We start from the raw sequence: 14,850 nt of genomic DNA, 5'->3' as shown, positions 1-14,850 counted from the left end.
GAAGACCCAAGTTTGGGAAACCCTTGTCTAACTGCATGATGGACTTTCTTTTCTCTGTCCTGAATCCTCCAGCATTCAGCTACATTCAGCATTCAGCAGGTCCATGAGTTCTAGTGTTCTGAGAGTGGAGGAAAAGCTTTTCTCTATCCACTTTCTCCATGCCACCTATACTTTTACAAACCATCTATCATGTCTCCTCTCACTTGCCTATTCTCTAAAAGTCTCAAATGCTTCAGCCTTTCCTCATAGGGAAACCACTTCATCCCCTTGATCATTTCTCTTACCCTTTTCTGAACCTTTTCCAGCTGAACTGAAACATTTTTTGACCAGCACACTTGTCTCACAGTGACCAGTGGGAAGTCCACCAGCAGGGCATGAGGGCAGCAGCACTTTCCCCACTTGGGATCTCCAGCAACTTCTGTTCAGAAGCATACTGCCTCCATCAGTGAAGGCAGAACAATGACATCTCCATGAAGGCAGAAATTCCAAAACAGTCTCTTTTTCTAAATAAATAAATAAATCTACCTTGCACAGGTCCAGCTACTGAATTAGCTCCTGAAGTTCCTCCAGCAACTTCCCTTCCTAAAAGGAAGAGGATGAGACAGAAGGGAGGATGGGGTGGAAAGGTCACCCCGTGTTGCTGTCTGACTTTTGTTTACTGTCTTCTTTACGAAGCTGCCACACACACACACACACACACACACACACACACACACACACAAACCCCCTACTCATTAGGCGTTGTTGATTTTCATTAATGTTGATTCACCAGGAGCTTACTCAATCTTCTGTGACCAACAACCTCTGTTCCCAAGGGAGAACAAAGCTGTTGAGCAAATTAGCCCGGCAGATTGTAGGTAATGCACGGCAGAGTGAAGTACCGTAACAGGAGGAGTGCACATTAGAGTGGGGTGCAGGGGAACGATAGCACTAAGCGTTCTCCAGACAATGCACACATTGGGTGAAGTATATCAGAAGAGATGCTCAGGTACGCTCACTTAACCACTGATGCTCAAGCCTCCCTTTGCACTCTTCTTGAGACATACCAATGGTTGCCGTTGAAGTCCTCTGTTCTAAGGCAGGAGTGGGGAGTGTTTTTCAGATAAAGGGCTGCATTTCCTTCTGGGTAACTTTCTGGGGCCCATATAGCTGTGCTGGGTGGGGCCATAGGCAACAGCTGGCAGAGCAACAAATACAAATATTACCTTTGTACATTAAGGAGATAGCTGCATGTCAGCTTGTGTTTTCAGGTTGGGTAGTGCAAATTTGGTAAGGTGGCATTAAAACTGAGGTCCAGTGCCAAGGGCCTTCTGGCGGTTCCCTCACTGTGAGAGGTGAGGTTACAGGGAACCAGGCAGAGGGCCTTCTCAGTAGTGGTGCCCGCCCTGTGGAATGCCCTCCCATCAGATGTCAAGGAGATGAATAACTACAGTCATACCTTGGGTTACAGACACTTCAGGTTGCGTGCTTTCGGGTTGTGCACCGCGCCAAACCCGGAAATACCGGAACGGGTTACTTCCGGGTTTTGGCACTTGCGCATGCACAGAAGTGCTAATTTGCGCTTTGCGCATGTGCAGAAGTGCCGAATCGCTACCCGCACATGTGCAGACATGGCGCTGCGGGTTGTGAGTGCTGCGGGTTGCGAACGTGCCTCCCGCACGGATCATGTTTGCAACCCGAGCGTCCACTCTACCTCACTTTTCGAAGACACCTGAAGGGCAGCCCTGTGTAGGGAAGTTTTTAATGTTTGACCTTTTATTGTGTTTTTAATATCCTGTTGGAAGACGCCCAGAGTGGTTGAGGAAATCCAGCCAGATGGTTGGGGTATAAATAATAAAATTATTATTATTATTATTAAACATGAACTGAAGAAACTCATTCCCCATTCCTAGATCCAGCCCAGGCTGTTCTCATCTGGTATGAGGGTTGGCCCATTCTCTACCATCATTCACCTCTTGCTTGTTATGGTCTGAGCCTCTTGACCTTAGGCATTCCCCACTGTCCCTGACTCTGATAGATCCTGTAGACCCTTGCAAACCTGACCCTTACCTCCAGCTTCTGTGCTGCAGACCCACTAACTCATCTCACATGTGCAGCTTCCAGGAGCGGCATTCGGTTGGTAATGACTTTGCTTTGCCCACATGTGCTGGGTGGTGGGGTTTTGTTTTTCCCCGTTGGTTGGTCTGGAGGTGAAAGGCTCCTGATCCCATTACCAATCCAATTTCTCAGAATCCTACGGGTTAGATAGGAATTACTAGAGCAGAACGGGCCGACGGTCCATTGAGCTTGGTATCTCCTCCGAAACACCAACTACTGTTTGGCTCGTAAATAAAAGCCATCCTGTTATTGGCTTTGTAATTGAACAGCGCAATGAGATGTACATATCTCATGCATTTAAGTGTGTGTGTGTGTGTCAACATTTCGCTGGGATTGTACAATGGCTACATACCGCTAACATCTAGCCAGGGTTCTCTCAAGATCCAAGCTCTGAAATGAAGTCATCATTATATTACAGCTTTGAAAAAAGAAAATGGCTTGAATTCAGCTTGGGATTTGGTATGTCCTCTCGAAGTCTCTGCAAAGCGAGGCTTAGTCTGTCCCGTCCCCACCCCCCACCCCGTTTTGGAGAATGGGAATAAGGGTGGGGAGAGATTGCCTGCTTCACACATGCATGGACCCAATATGAAGTGAAGGACAAGATTACACCCCTCCCCTTAATTCCACATACAGAATTTGACTGGCTGGACAGTTGACTCTTAACTGGTGCTGGCGATTGGGTGATGGAATATATCAATATGCTTCCTTTCCACAGTGAGCTGTGCAGAAAGCAGCTTACCGCCGACACCCACATATTATCAGACCACAAGGCTGGCATGATTTGCAGAAGAATCACGAAGTTAGCATGATTCAACAGTATGATGCAGCAGAAAAAAGGCTAATGCAATTCTAGGCTACGTCCACAGAAGCATTGTGCCCAGATCAAAGTAATTTTGTTGTTGTTGTTTAGTCGTGTCCGACTCTTCGTGACCCCATGGACCAGAGCACGCCAGGCACTCCTGTCTTGCACTGCCTCCTGCAGTTTGGTCAAACTCATGTTGGTAGCTTCAAGAACACTGTCCAACCATTTCGTCCTCTGTTGTCCCCTTCTCCTAGTGCCCTCAATCTTTCCCAACATCAGGGTCTTTTCCAGGGAGTCTTCTCTTCTTGTGAGGTGGCCAAAGTATTGGAGCCTCAGCTTCACAATCTGTCCTTCCAGTGAGCACTCAAGGCTGATTTCCTTCAGAATGGATAGGTTTGATCTTCTTGCAGTCCATGGGACTCTCAAGAGTCTCCTCCAGCACCATAATAGTACCACATTATTCTGCCCTGGTAAGATTACATCTGGAGCACTGTGTCCAGTTCTGGGTGCCACAATTTAAGAACGATACTGACATGCTGGAAGGGGTGCAGAGGAAGTTCACCAAGTTGACAAAGGGCCTGGAGCTGGGTATGTTGAGCCTAGAGAAGAGAAGACTGAGAGGAGATATGAGAGCCATCTTTAAAAAATCTGAACTGCTGCCTTATGGGAAAAAGCTTGTTTTCTGCTGCTCCAGAGGGTAGGACCAGAACCAATATATTTAAATGGCAAGAAAGGAGATTTTGACCGAACATCAGGAATAACTTTCTGATGGTAATAGCTGTTCAATAGTAGAACAGACTCCTTTAGAAGGTGGTGGATTCTCCTTCATTGGAGGTTTTTCAACAGAAGTTAAACAGTCACGTATCAGGTCTTATTATACTCAGCCACCTGGATTAAATACAGTTCAGTGGGAGTGGGAAGCAGGGTCTTTACCCCAGGCTAGATAATTGACAGCTGGCTCCAATATCTCTTCTCCGGAGTAGACTAACAACAGCAAAAGGAAAATGAGGAGGAGGTCAATGGTGGTTACTCCCCAGCCTCCTGAAAGTTCTAGCTGCTAATTCGGGTCTTCATTGTCAAAGTATGGGCTTCTTCCATGACTCCCTTTCCTAGGATGCCCAGATGACAAGATAACTTTTTCTTTATTTCACTTGGGCCCATTCAACAAATGTGGAGGAACTGCCATAAAATCCACATGTGCACATTTATCATCTCATATGATAGACATAAGTCCTGAATGTTCGGGTTTTTGCTGAGTCAGTAGCATAAAACACCATCAGATTGCTTCTTCACTCAATCGAATCTAGGTCAAACTAATCTAGGTCAAACTAATAACATTTGGCAGAAAGCCAAGGTCTGCTTCTACCTTAGCAACAGCGTTTCTATTGGTTGAGGTTCAACACTGAGACTAGTTATCTGTGAAAGCCAGTTCAGTATGTGTGTGGTGAGTGTAGGAGAGAAATTGCTGTATAGGTTGAGAGAGAGACAGAGAGGAGAGGATTTATTTTGCTTTGTATATAGAAACTCTGTTTTATTTTATTTTAATAAATCCTGTAAATAGTTTATTCTGCATCCAGATGTCTAGTCATTTCAGTTACCGCCAGAAGCTTCCGGAAAAACCTGCGCAAACTCTGCTGTGTTCAGGCTGCAGTCACACCTGACACTTAAAAACTCTAAGAGGTTATGGGAAGGACACTGGCTGGTTCCTGGCTGGCGTGTTGGCATCAGTGAGCTGGTGAAGCCGTGGACGCGTGGAATCGTTTGGACAACAGCTGCAGCGTGGAAGTGCTGGATGCTGTGTTTCCTGTTCTCTCTCGGAGGTCGTGAGTAGCTGGTTCCAGGTTTCAGGGAACATTGCTCTCAGATGGCGTCACAACCATTTCAGATGGCGTTTGAGCGTCTGAATGACAGCAATTACTTGCTATGGTCTGAACGCATGCATGCAGTGCTGCAAAGGGAACATCTATGGCAGGCTGTAAATAAGCCACCTGCAAAGCCAGATGATGAAGACCTGGATAATGACCAAAGAGCAAGGGCCACCATTATCTTGGGGCTTGAGAATTCCCAGTTACCGCATGTACGGGGGATTAAAACAGCCAAAGGTGTGTGGAAAGCGTTAAAAGACCTACATGTGCGTGAAACTGCTGTTTCCAAGTTATCTATTCGTAAGTCATTATACAAGGCGATGTTACAGCCTGGAGTGACAATGCATGATCATCTGCACAGTTTACAGATGAAGTTTGTAGAACTTCAGGAAAGAGACTGTACATTAGCCCAGGAGGAGAAAGTGTCTATCATTTTGAGCTCTCTCCCTGAAAGCTGGGACAATTTAGTAATGACTTTTGAGGCAATGAAAGAAGATGATTTAACTGTTAGTTATGTTACTGGGCGTTTGCTGGAAGAATGGCAGAAACGGGAAGACAGGTTGTTGGCTGCAGAGGCATCGACAAGCGGTCGGCTTGGAAAGAATGTGAATGCCGTTCCAGAAGGGAAGCAGCAACCACCACGTTCCTGTGAAGAGTCAGCGTATGCTGTGCGGTGGTGTTTTCGGTGTGGATCGACAAAACATCTAAAACGCGGGTGCCCAGAGGTGACGAAGTATCAGCGACAAGATCAGCAGCAGCAACAGCAACAGCGGCAGAAGAAATTTTTCAAGCGTAAACAGTCGGCTCATCTTGTGACAGCCGTGGTCAAGGTTGCTAATGAGAAACAAACTGTCTGGGTGGTTGACTCAGGTGCCACTCGTCACATTGTAAATTCTGACGAGTTGTTTGTTTCAAAGAGCGTGGCACAACGTAGCCAAATTGCTCTCGCTGACGGGAGAACTTCTGAGGTACATTCGGGGGGTTCAGTGTTTGTTCCTTGTCTGCGTGAGTGCCTGGAGAATGTGTTATGTGTGCCCTCACTAAGAAGCAACTTAATGTCAGTAGATTGTTTGCTAAAAGCTGGTTTCAAAGTACATTTTGAAGAAAACAGCTGTGTTATCAAAAAGAATGGTGAGATTCTGGGAACTGCTAAGTCAGAGGGAGGTTTGTTTATGCTTAAAGCAGGTTCTCCAATTTCAGCAGTAGTCAGTGAATCTCAGCCTGTGTTGGGTAACAAAGCTGTGCATGACAACTGTGTGCATTTATTACATAGAAAAATGGGACATGCTGGTTGGAAAAGTATTTTAAAAATGCCTATGCTAGCTGATGGGTGCAAACTGAAGAATTGTAATAAATTTTTGGATTGCAATGTTTGCAAAAAAGTTAAAACCCAGAGAGTATCATTTCCCAGAAGTGATAGAGTGAGCGATACACCGCTACAGCTTGTTCATATGGATGTAATTGGTCCATTTGCTGTTAGCAGAGGTGGAGCGCGTTTTTCTTTGACTATTGTGGATGACGCAACGCGTTATTCCTGGGTTTATCCCATGAAAAGCAAGGGAGACGTGTTTACCAAGTTCAAAGGCTGGGTGGCGTCTGTGGAGAGGTTTTTTTCTCTCAAGCTGAAAAGGATTCAGACGGATAAAGGTGGAGAATTTTTGTCAAATGCTTTCCGTGATTGGTTGCAGAAACGGGGCATAGGGCATAGAAAAACAAACGCTTTTTCTCCTGAAGAAAATGGAGTTGCGGAGAGAAAAAATAGATCTTTACAAACTATGATGTTTTCTATGATTGAAGATGCTGGGTTACCAATGTCCTTTTGGGCGGAAAGCATGGTTACATCTTGCTATCTTCAGAACAGACTATTCCATCAAACCATTGGTACAACTCCTTATTTCAAATTGTTTGGAAAGAAACCTAAAGTAGACCATTTGCATGTGTTTGGGTCAAAAGCATGGGTACTTATTCCCAAACAGGTACGCAAGAAAGGAGAGCCTAAAACCAAGCAGCTAATTTTTGTGGGTTATCAAGAGCTTGGGAAAGGATATAGGTTTGCAGAAGGAGCAAATGGAATTGTAATTTCCAGAAATGCCACTTTTTGTGAGCATAGTGGTTGGGAGAAATTACATGCTAACACAGAAATTTGGTTTCAATCTTCCCAAGGACACAGTGTTAGTAAAAAAGAGCCTGAGAGTGGAGAGTCTGAGAATGAGTGGGAGAAAAGTACAGATAAGATATCCTCACAGCAAGAAACTAGTCAGACTTCACCCGTTGCTAAGGAACCGAAAGGGGGGCGAAGTTCTGAGGGGGAAAGTGAGACTGCAGAAACTTTTTCTCCCAGGCGATCTCAGAGGAAAAACAAAGGTGTACCACCAGAACGTTATTCTCCTGATATGGCTAACGTGTTTAATGTTTTAGTGGAGCCACAAAGCTATCAGGAAGTGCTGAGTTTGCCAGAAGAGCAGGCTAACATGTGGTTACAGGCTATGCAGGAAGAGATGTCTTCTCTAAATGAGCATAAAGTTTTTACACCAGTAGCAAAGCCTGAGGGGGCTAAAATTGTGGGCTGCAGATGGGTGTATAAGCTTAAGCCTCTAGTAACAGGAGGGTACAAACACAAGGCTCGCTTAGTAGCACAGGGGTATACTCAAAGACCTGGACTGGACTTTGACGAGACTTTTGCCCCGACTGTCAGGCCTGAAAGTGTAAGGTTACTTCTGACAATAGGAGCTAAAAGAAAGCTGAAACTCAATCATTTTGATATACAAGCTGCATACTTACATGCCTCTTTAACTGAAGAACTTTACCTTACTGAGCCACCTGGCTTTGAGACAGGGTGCAATAGAGTGTTAAAGTTAAATAAAGCTCTCTATAGGCTTAAGCAGGCTGCTAGATCCTGGAATAAATGTCTCCACGAAGCATTGGTATCTTTAAATTTCAAACAGAGTGTAGCAGACAATTGTGTCTATGTTCGTGGAACTGGAAGTGAACAAGAGTTGTGTCTAATATATGTTGATGATGTCTTATATGGTTGCAGGTCAGACAAACAGACAAAAAGGTTTGCAAAACAACTGTCTAGCAAATTCAAAGTAAAGGACCTAGGTCCAGTTCGATCATATTTAGGCTTGGAAGTGTGCTGGGCCAAGGATGGTAGTTGTTTGATAAATCAGCAGAGTAAAATCAAGCAGCTTTTAATTAACTATAGGATGCAAGACTGCAAAGGAACTGCAGTACCTATGGAGCCTGGATTTATAAAATCACTTCACACAGATGAGAGCTCATTGTTTGAACACCCTGAACTATATCATTCAGTTATTGGGAGTTTGTTATATCTGGCACAGTGGTCCAGACCAGATATTAGTTACGCAGTTGGCATATTAAGCAGACTGGTTTCAAAACCTACGCTTAATGCCTGGAAAGCAGTGAAACAAGTACTAAGGTACCTTAAGCAAACAATTGGCTATGTTTTACAATTAAATTCAGAAGGAGATGAAGTACTGTATTGTTACTGTGATAGTGACTGGGGAAATCTGCCAGATCGAAAATCTGTTACTGGTTTAGTCATTATGTTTGGTGGGGCGTTAATTACTTGGCGGTCCAGGAAGCAGAACGTAGTAAGTGGATCGTCTACTGAATCGGAATTTGCTGCAATTAATGAATTATGCAACGAAGTGATTTATTTCAAGCAGTTGTTAACAGATATAAATGTAAATTGTGAACAACCTGTACAAGTTTATGTGGATAACCAAGCATGCATAACTTTGAGTAATACAGAAGGTTTGAAATCACGTTCGAAACACATTGCAGTGAAATACCAAAACGTACGTTGCTGTGTACAGAATGATGTGATTAAATGTACTTATGTATCTAGTGAGGAAAATATTGCTGATGTGTTAACTAAACCGTTGTCAAAGATCAAGAACAAACAAATGTGTAAAGGTTTAGGTTTGCTAGAAAAAGCAAGTGAAGAGTTAATTGGTTCAGAAGAATCTGAGAGGGGGTGTTCGGGTTTTTGCTGAGTCAGTAGCATAAAACACCATCAGATTGCTTCTTCACTCAATCGAATCTAGGTCAAACTAATCTAGGTCAAACTAATAACATTTGGCAGAAAGCCAAGGTCTGCTTCTACCTTAGCAACAGCGTTTCTATTGGTTGAGGTTCAACACTGAGACTAGTTATCTGTGAAAGCCAGTTCAGTATGTGTGTGGTGAGTGTAGGAGAGAAATTGCTGTATAGGTTGAGAGAGAGACAGAGAGGAGAGGATTTATTTTGCTTTGTATATAGAAACTCTGTTTTATTTTATTTTAATAAATCCTGTAAATAGTTTATTCTGCGTCCAGACGTCTAGTCATTTCAGTTACCGCCAGAAGCTTCCGGAAAAACCTGCGCAAACTCTGCTGTGTTCAGGCTGCAGTCACACCTGACACTTAAAAACTCTAAGACTGAATGCATATAGGAATGTAGGAAGTTGCTCTCTCTTGAGTCAGGTCGTTGGCCTATCTTGCTTTGTATTGACCACACTTGAGTGGCAGTGGCTCCATGGGACAAGGGGTATTCCCAGTCCTACCTGGAGATGCCACTGGGCTTTAAACCTGCAGAGCAGATGCTCTATTGTTGGTCTATATTGCCCTTCTCCCACCTTGGCATCAAAGTTGCAGAGTGGAATACCAATGGAAGAAAGCAACTTAGCGCCGAGAAGCTGGGGAGGTAGAAGGCAGAGTCCCCTTGCAACACCCTGTTGTGCCATAGAGCAGGATTCAGAAATGAGTGTTGGAGTCATGACTGTCTTGTGCATGAGGCTCCATACTGAGGGGTCATTAGTTGGAAGTGGTCCTAACTCATCTTCACTTTCTGAGCCTTTAATATTTTTTTCCGAGAACCCCACTCCCCTTCCACAGGATCTACTCATAGGAACATAAAAACATAAGAACATAAGAAGAGCCTGCTGGATCAGGCCAATTGCTCATCTAGCCCAGCATCCTCTTCTCACAGTAGCCAACCAGATCCCTGTGGGAAACCTTAAAGCTGGATTCAAACACAAGAGCACTCTCCCCTCCTGTGGCTTCTGGAAACTGGTATTCAGAAGCATTGCTGCCTTTGACCATGGAGGCAGAACATAGGCGTCATGGTTAGTTAACATTGATAGCTCTCTCCTCCATGAATTTGTCTAATCTTCTTTTTAGGCCATCTAGGTTATTGGTGGCCCTCGTTGCCTCCTGTGGGAGCAAGTTCCATAGTTTTGTAGGGTCGCCACGCCGACTGAAGAAACTCCGCAACGCAGCAATAGAGAAAAAGAAAGTACATTTTATTGTTTGCTGACAGCAAGCAATGGCTCATAGGATACTTCTTAAAGCCGAGCCCAGAACAATGGGTGTTTATACCTTTGGGTAGCCATACATTACTGAATAACCAATCAGATTGGCTCATTTAGAACAAAGAACTACCAATCAGTGAAGGCAAGGCCCATTCCGTTTACCATTTATGAATTTCATCTCCTCCTTCTTAGAAGAGCTCCTCCCCCACCATATTTGGGACATCCGGGATTACCCCATATCGGAATAGCTCATCCCACCCATATATGGCTTACAGTGACCCAGTGAGTTGCAAAGGATGTACAAAATTGCAAAGTTCCAAGCGCTTCGCCAGCTTGGACACAGTGCTGATCAGCTTGGCCTATTCCTATGACTAAACGTTCCAGACATTCTATAACCATGTGGCTTAATATAAACATCCTTAATGAGCACAGCATCGTTAGTAAGACAAAGGGAGACAGAGACTAGGATTTTAGTAAGACAAAGGCAAAATGGCCTAATGGCTCATATTCTTGAATTCTATATACCTGAGAAGCATAGGCCCAATACCTGTGGCCTATACCCACTCACTTCAGTTTAACTCTGTGCTGCTTAAAGAAGGACTTTCTTGGGAGAGCAATTTGTGTGCCCACCCATGTGATCTTCTCCCTAATTGAGTAAACTGCATGAAAAGCAAGCAAATGTGCACAAATCAATAGAGAAATAATTTTTTGTAAATTGTGGACATAAATCATTAGAGATCTACAGGATGTTTGTGTTTGTTAAAGAGCAAGGTGGGGGGGGGAAGCGAAGCAAATCAATTTTCTTTATTAAAACACAATCACTCCGTCTATTACTCCTTTAGGAGAAGGCTGACGAGGGAGGGCAGGAGGAGAGCTCAGGCAATTGCTTCACTTAAGCATGGATAATAGGAAAAGTTTGTTACGCCACAGATTGACAAGAGGTTGTAAACAAATGAAGAAGGGACGGAGATCTCGAAGCCTTGGGGAATGCTCCAGTGTTTGTGCTTGGAACTTTGCATTGCCTTGGCAAGTGTGTGTTCCAAATAAAGAGGTGGGGAATTAATGAGGGAACTGTATCACCATTTTAAAGTAACATATTGCAAGGTTTAAAATTATTTTTCAAATAACTATTTGTTACTTCCTGGGGAGACAAGAGAGTGAGAGTGAGTGAGTGAGTGAGAGTGTGTGTGAGAGAGAAACTAGAGAGATAACGTGAAAACAGAAGGAAGCAGAAAATCTAATTATTGGGAGGGAGGTGTCACACAGCCATTGAACTGCTTTGCGGCATTAATTAGCAACTTTATAGTGCCAAAAAGAAGAGTCACAACCCAGAAGCTCCGAACTGTTTGTGGCTTTGTGTCCTGCTGTGATCTTAGTGCATGACGACCCCGAAACATTATCTTGTGTGCACTATTTCAGATGGAACTCTGAGGTGCAGTGACAATGCTTGCTGCTTAAAATGCCTCTAGGCCTCTTCCTTCGGCTTGCAAGCTGCAGGGTAGAAAGAACTTTCTGAACAGGCAAAGGATGTTCTTTCAAGCTCAGAGCATATCTATCAACTTTTGGATTTGAAAATAAAGGATCAGCAGCCTCACCTGTCCACTTTCAGATTTGAAAATAAGGGATCAGCAGCCTCACCTGTCCCGGGGACAGTATACGGCATATATAACAATCCAGGATAGCAGCGGGAAACGGCACTGGAATAAGGGAATTTCCAGCAAAAAAGGGAAAGTTGACAGCTGTGGCTTGGAATAAGGGAGTTTCCCGCAAAAAAAGGGAGGGTTGGCAGCTATGGCTCAGAGCTACCTACTTGTTGTCTGACTTCCAAGGATGGAGGTAGAGAATCAGAAGGATATCAGAAGGATAGAAGATCAAAGGAGGTTAGGAGACTTTTTTTTAAAATCCAGATGACTTGCTGTAAGTAAATTTAGGGGAAAAAATGAAGAAGATAGCCCTTTCTAATTGGCAGCAGTAGAGAAGGATCACACTTTCATGTTCATAGGCAGTATCCCCGAAAAGCAGAGGATCTCCTTGAGAACTTCTAAGAGGACACCTCTTGGATCTTCATTGTGGGATAAAGGATACTGGAAAAGGCCTTTGGTGGGATCTAGCAGGGCTGTTTCTATGAGGCCTAAAGTCCACAGTTTGTTTTTGAAGCAAAGTAATCAAGAACGGGCTCAGTAGTGATGCCACAGTAGATTGGACAGAACATGGACTGGAAATGTTGCCATAGCTCTGTCTCCATTTGATATATGCAAGAATATAAGAAGGGCCAGCAGAATCAGATCAAGGACCCATCTAGCACAGCATCTTGTTTTCACAGTGACCAACCTGATCCCTATGAGAAGCCTGAAAGAGGTTCCTGACCACAACAGCACTCTCAATGCTTCTGATTCCCAGCTGCTGGTACTCAGAGGCATATTGCCTCCTGCAGTGGAGGCAGAACATAGCCATCATTTCTGCTAGCCATCAATAGCATTATCTTCCATGAATTTGTTTAATTTAAAGCTATATTTGACTTTAAAGTCCAGCTGTTGTGTTCTGGTTCTGTGAATAACAAGGAGAACCACAGTGATTTGGGCCATGGTGTCTCATTCTCAAATTGGGTCACGCCATTAACAATGGGTCTTGAGGTGGATCAGGGTCCCCCTAAGTTTCTAAGCCACTCTGTGGCCTCAGTTTTTCCAAAAAAATGTTTAATGCACACCTTTGTTTTTGTAAAAAACATTTCCTGAGAAATGAAAGCATGCTGACTGGGGAAATTCCTAGAGCTCAACAGGGAGGGAGCTGAAAGGTGGAAATGATTGTTTGCTTTGACAGACAGGTCTAGTATTGAATCAGAGTGAAATGTTTTCTAAGCCCACATCAGTCACGGTGATTTGGGGACGGGATGCTGAAGTGCATAGACCTGGTTGTTCTTTGAATGGGTTGACATGCTTCTCAGAGTTTTGGCTGTGAGAACAGATCAAAAGCAATGGACTTAGAGTATTGGTGTGCCTGGTTGTTTCCCAATCATACTCCCCCCCTCCAAACAAACAAACAAACAAACAAACAAAAACCACCCTATTAAAAACTATAGCTCTCACTCTTTCTTTTCTTAGTAGAGGGCACATCAAGGAGAACAGCAGCGAGGGGGGAAAAGGGCTTTTCCAGGTTTTTTTTTTTTAAATGAAGTTAAAATCACCTAGTGTGACGGCCCCTGGACCTATTTGTATGAACTTTGGCAGTTTTCCTACCCAGGAACACCTCCCTCACGTCTCCAATTTTCAAACTGATTGCCCAAAAAAGACTTAGGTGAGGGAACATAATTTCTACTTCCCAACCCCAAAGCCATTGAGTCGACCTTGTGGGGAAATTGTTGCACTTTCTGAATTTTGCCATGCTTCATCCCCTCACAAGGGGTGATCAGGCTGCTGCAATACAATTAAAAAGTTAGTGACTTTTTATTTATTCATTCTGAAAAATCAAATCAAATCTATAAATTCCTTCTATTAAAAAAAAACACATTGGCTGGGTATGCCTGAAGTTTGGCAGACTGAAGCCTTTGCCTGCAAATTCCACCCACTTTTGTGAAAAGGATATAGAGGATATAGCTATTTTTAGATCCCTCAATATAGTAAATGAGGGATAAACATAACTTTGGATTTACGGTAAAAGAGCAGATTTGGACCCAAATAGCAGATTGAATCAGAATGACACAGAGTTGATATGATGCAGATCAGTCTGTTTCCAAACACGACAGATACAAAGCAAATCTTGTGGTTGTACACACACACACACAATGCTCTTCCTGCTTTTATAAATTTTGTTTTGGTATTGTTTTATGCTTGCTTGCTTGTTGTTGTTGTTGTTGTTGTTTTAAAAAAAACTATGATGTTTAATCACATTTAATGATTTTACTGAAATTGTTAGCTGTGCTGTTGTGGAGCCGAAAGGCAGAACAGCTATCGGCTAGGCAGGGGAGAGAGAAAGGAAGTAATGGTGCAAATCAAATTCACTGAGAGCCAGTGTGGTGTAGTGGTTAAGAGCTGTAGACTCGCAATCTGGTGAACCGGGTTTGCGTCTCTGCTCCTCCACATGCAGCTGCTGGGTGACCTTGGGCTAGTCACACTTCTTTGAAGTCTCTCAGCCCCACTCACCTCACAGAGTGTTTGTTGTGGGGGAGGAAGGGAAAGGAGAATGTTAGCCACTTTGAGACTCCTTCGGGTAGTGATAAAGTGGGATATCAAATCAAAATTCTTCTTCTTCTTCTTCTTCATTTTGTATGAGGTGCATTAAAGTTACAAACCAACATCATTAGACACACAAACAGGTCCCAGCAACAGCTCCCCCAGCCTGCTAAGACATTGGCTTTAGGATAGAACTAAAGGTGGTTCAGAATGGGTCCTGTGGTTGCCTAGCAACAGCAACTCCGGCCTCTCCATCCTAGGAGTGAAAATAATAATAATGTCCAAATAGAGCTGAAGCTGTGAAAAGGAACAGTTGTGGGTACCTAGAAGCTACTAGATGACCAACAACAACCTCTCCAAGTGTCCCAGTTTTCCAGGGACAGTCCTGGAATGATAAAAGCCATCCCGGCTTACGTTTTGATCCTGGAATGTCCCTATTTTCCCCGCCAGTGCGGCTTCTGCTGCTGAGCTCGGAGAGGAGGATGCGCTTCTGCTTGTCCCGAGTGGCAGTGGTGAGGTAGCATCTTGTTGCCTCCCCATGGCTGCTGCTACTTCCGGTCTCCTCCCTTGTTGCAGCTGCTGGAAAGAGGATCAGAAAGAGGA

This window comes from Zootoca vivipara, chromosome 14, assembly GCF_965207765.1.
Source record: "Zootoca vivipara chromosome 14, rZooViv2.hap1.1, whole genome shotgun sequence".
In the NCBI taxonomy this organism is placed as follows: Eukaryota; Metazoa; Chordata; class Lepidosauria; order Squamata; family Lacertidae; genus Zootoca; species Zootoca vivipara.
This window is presented reverse-complemented; position numbering follows the sequence as displayed.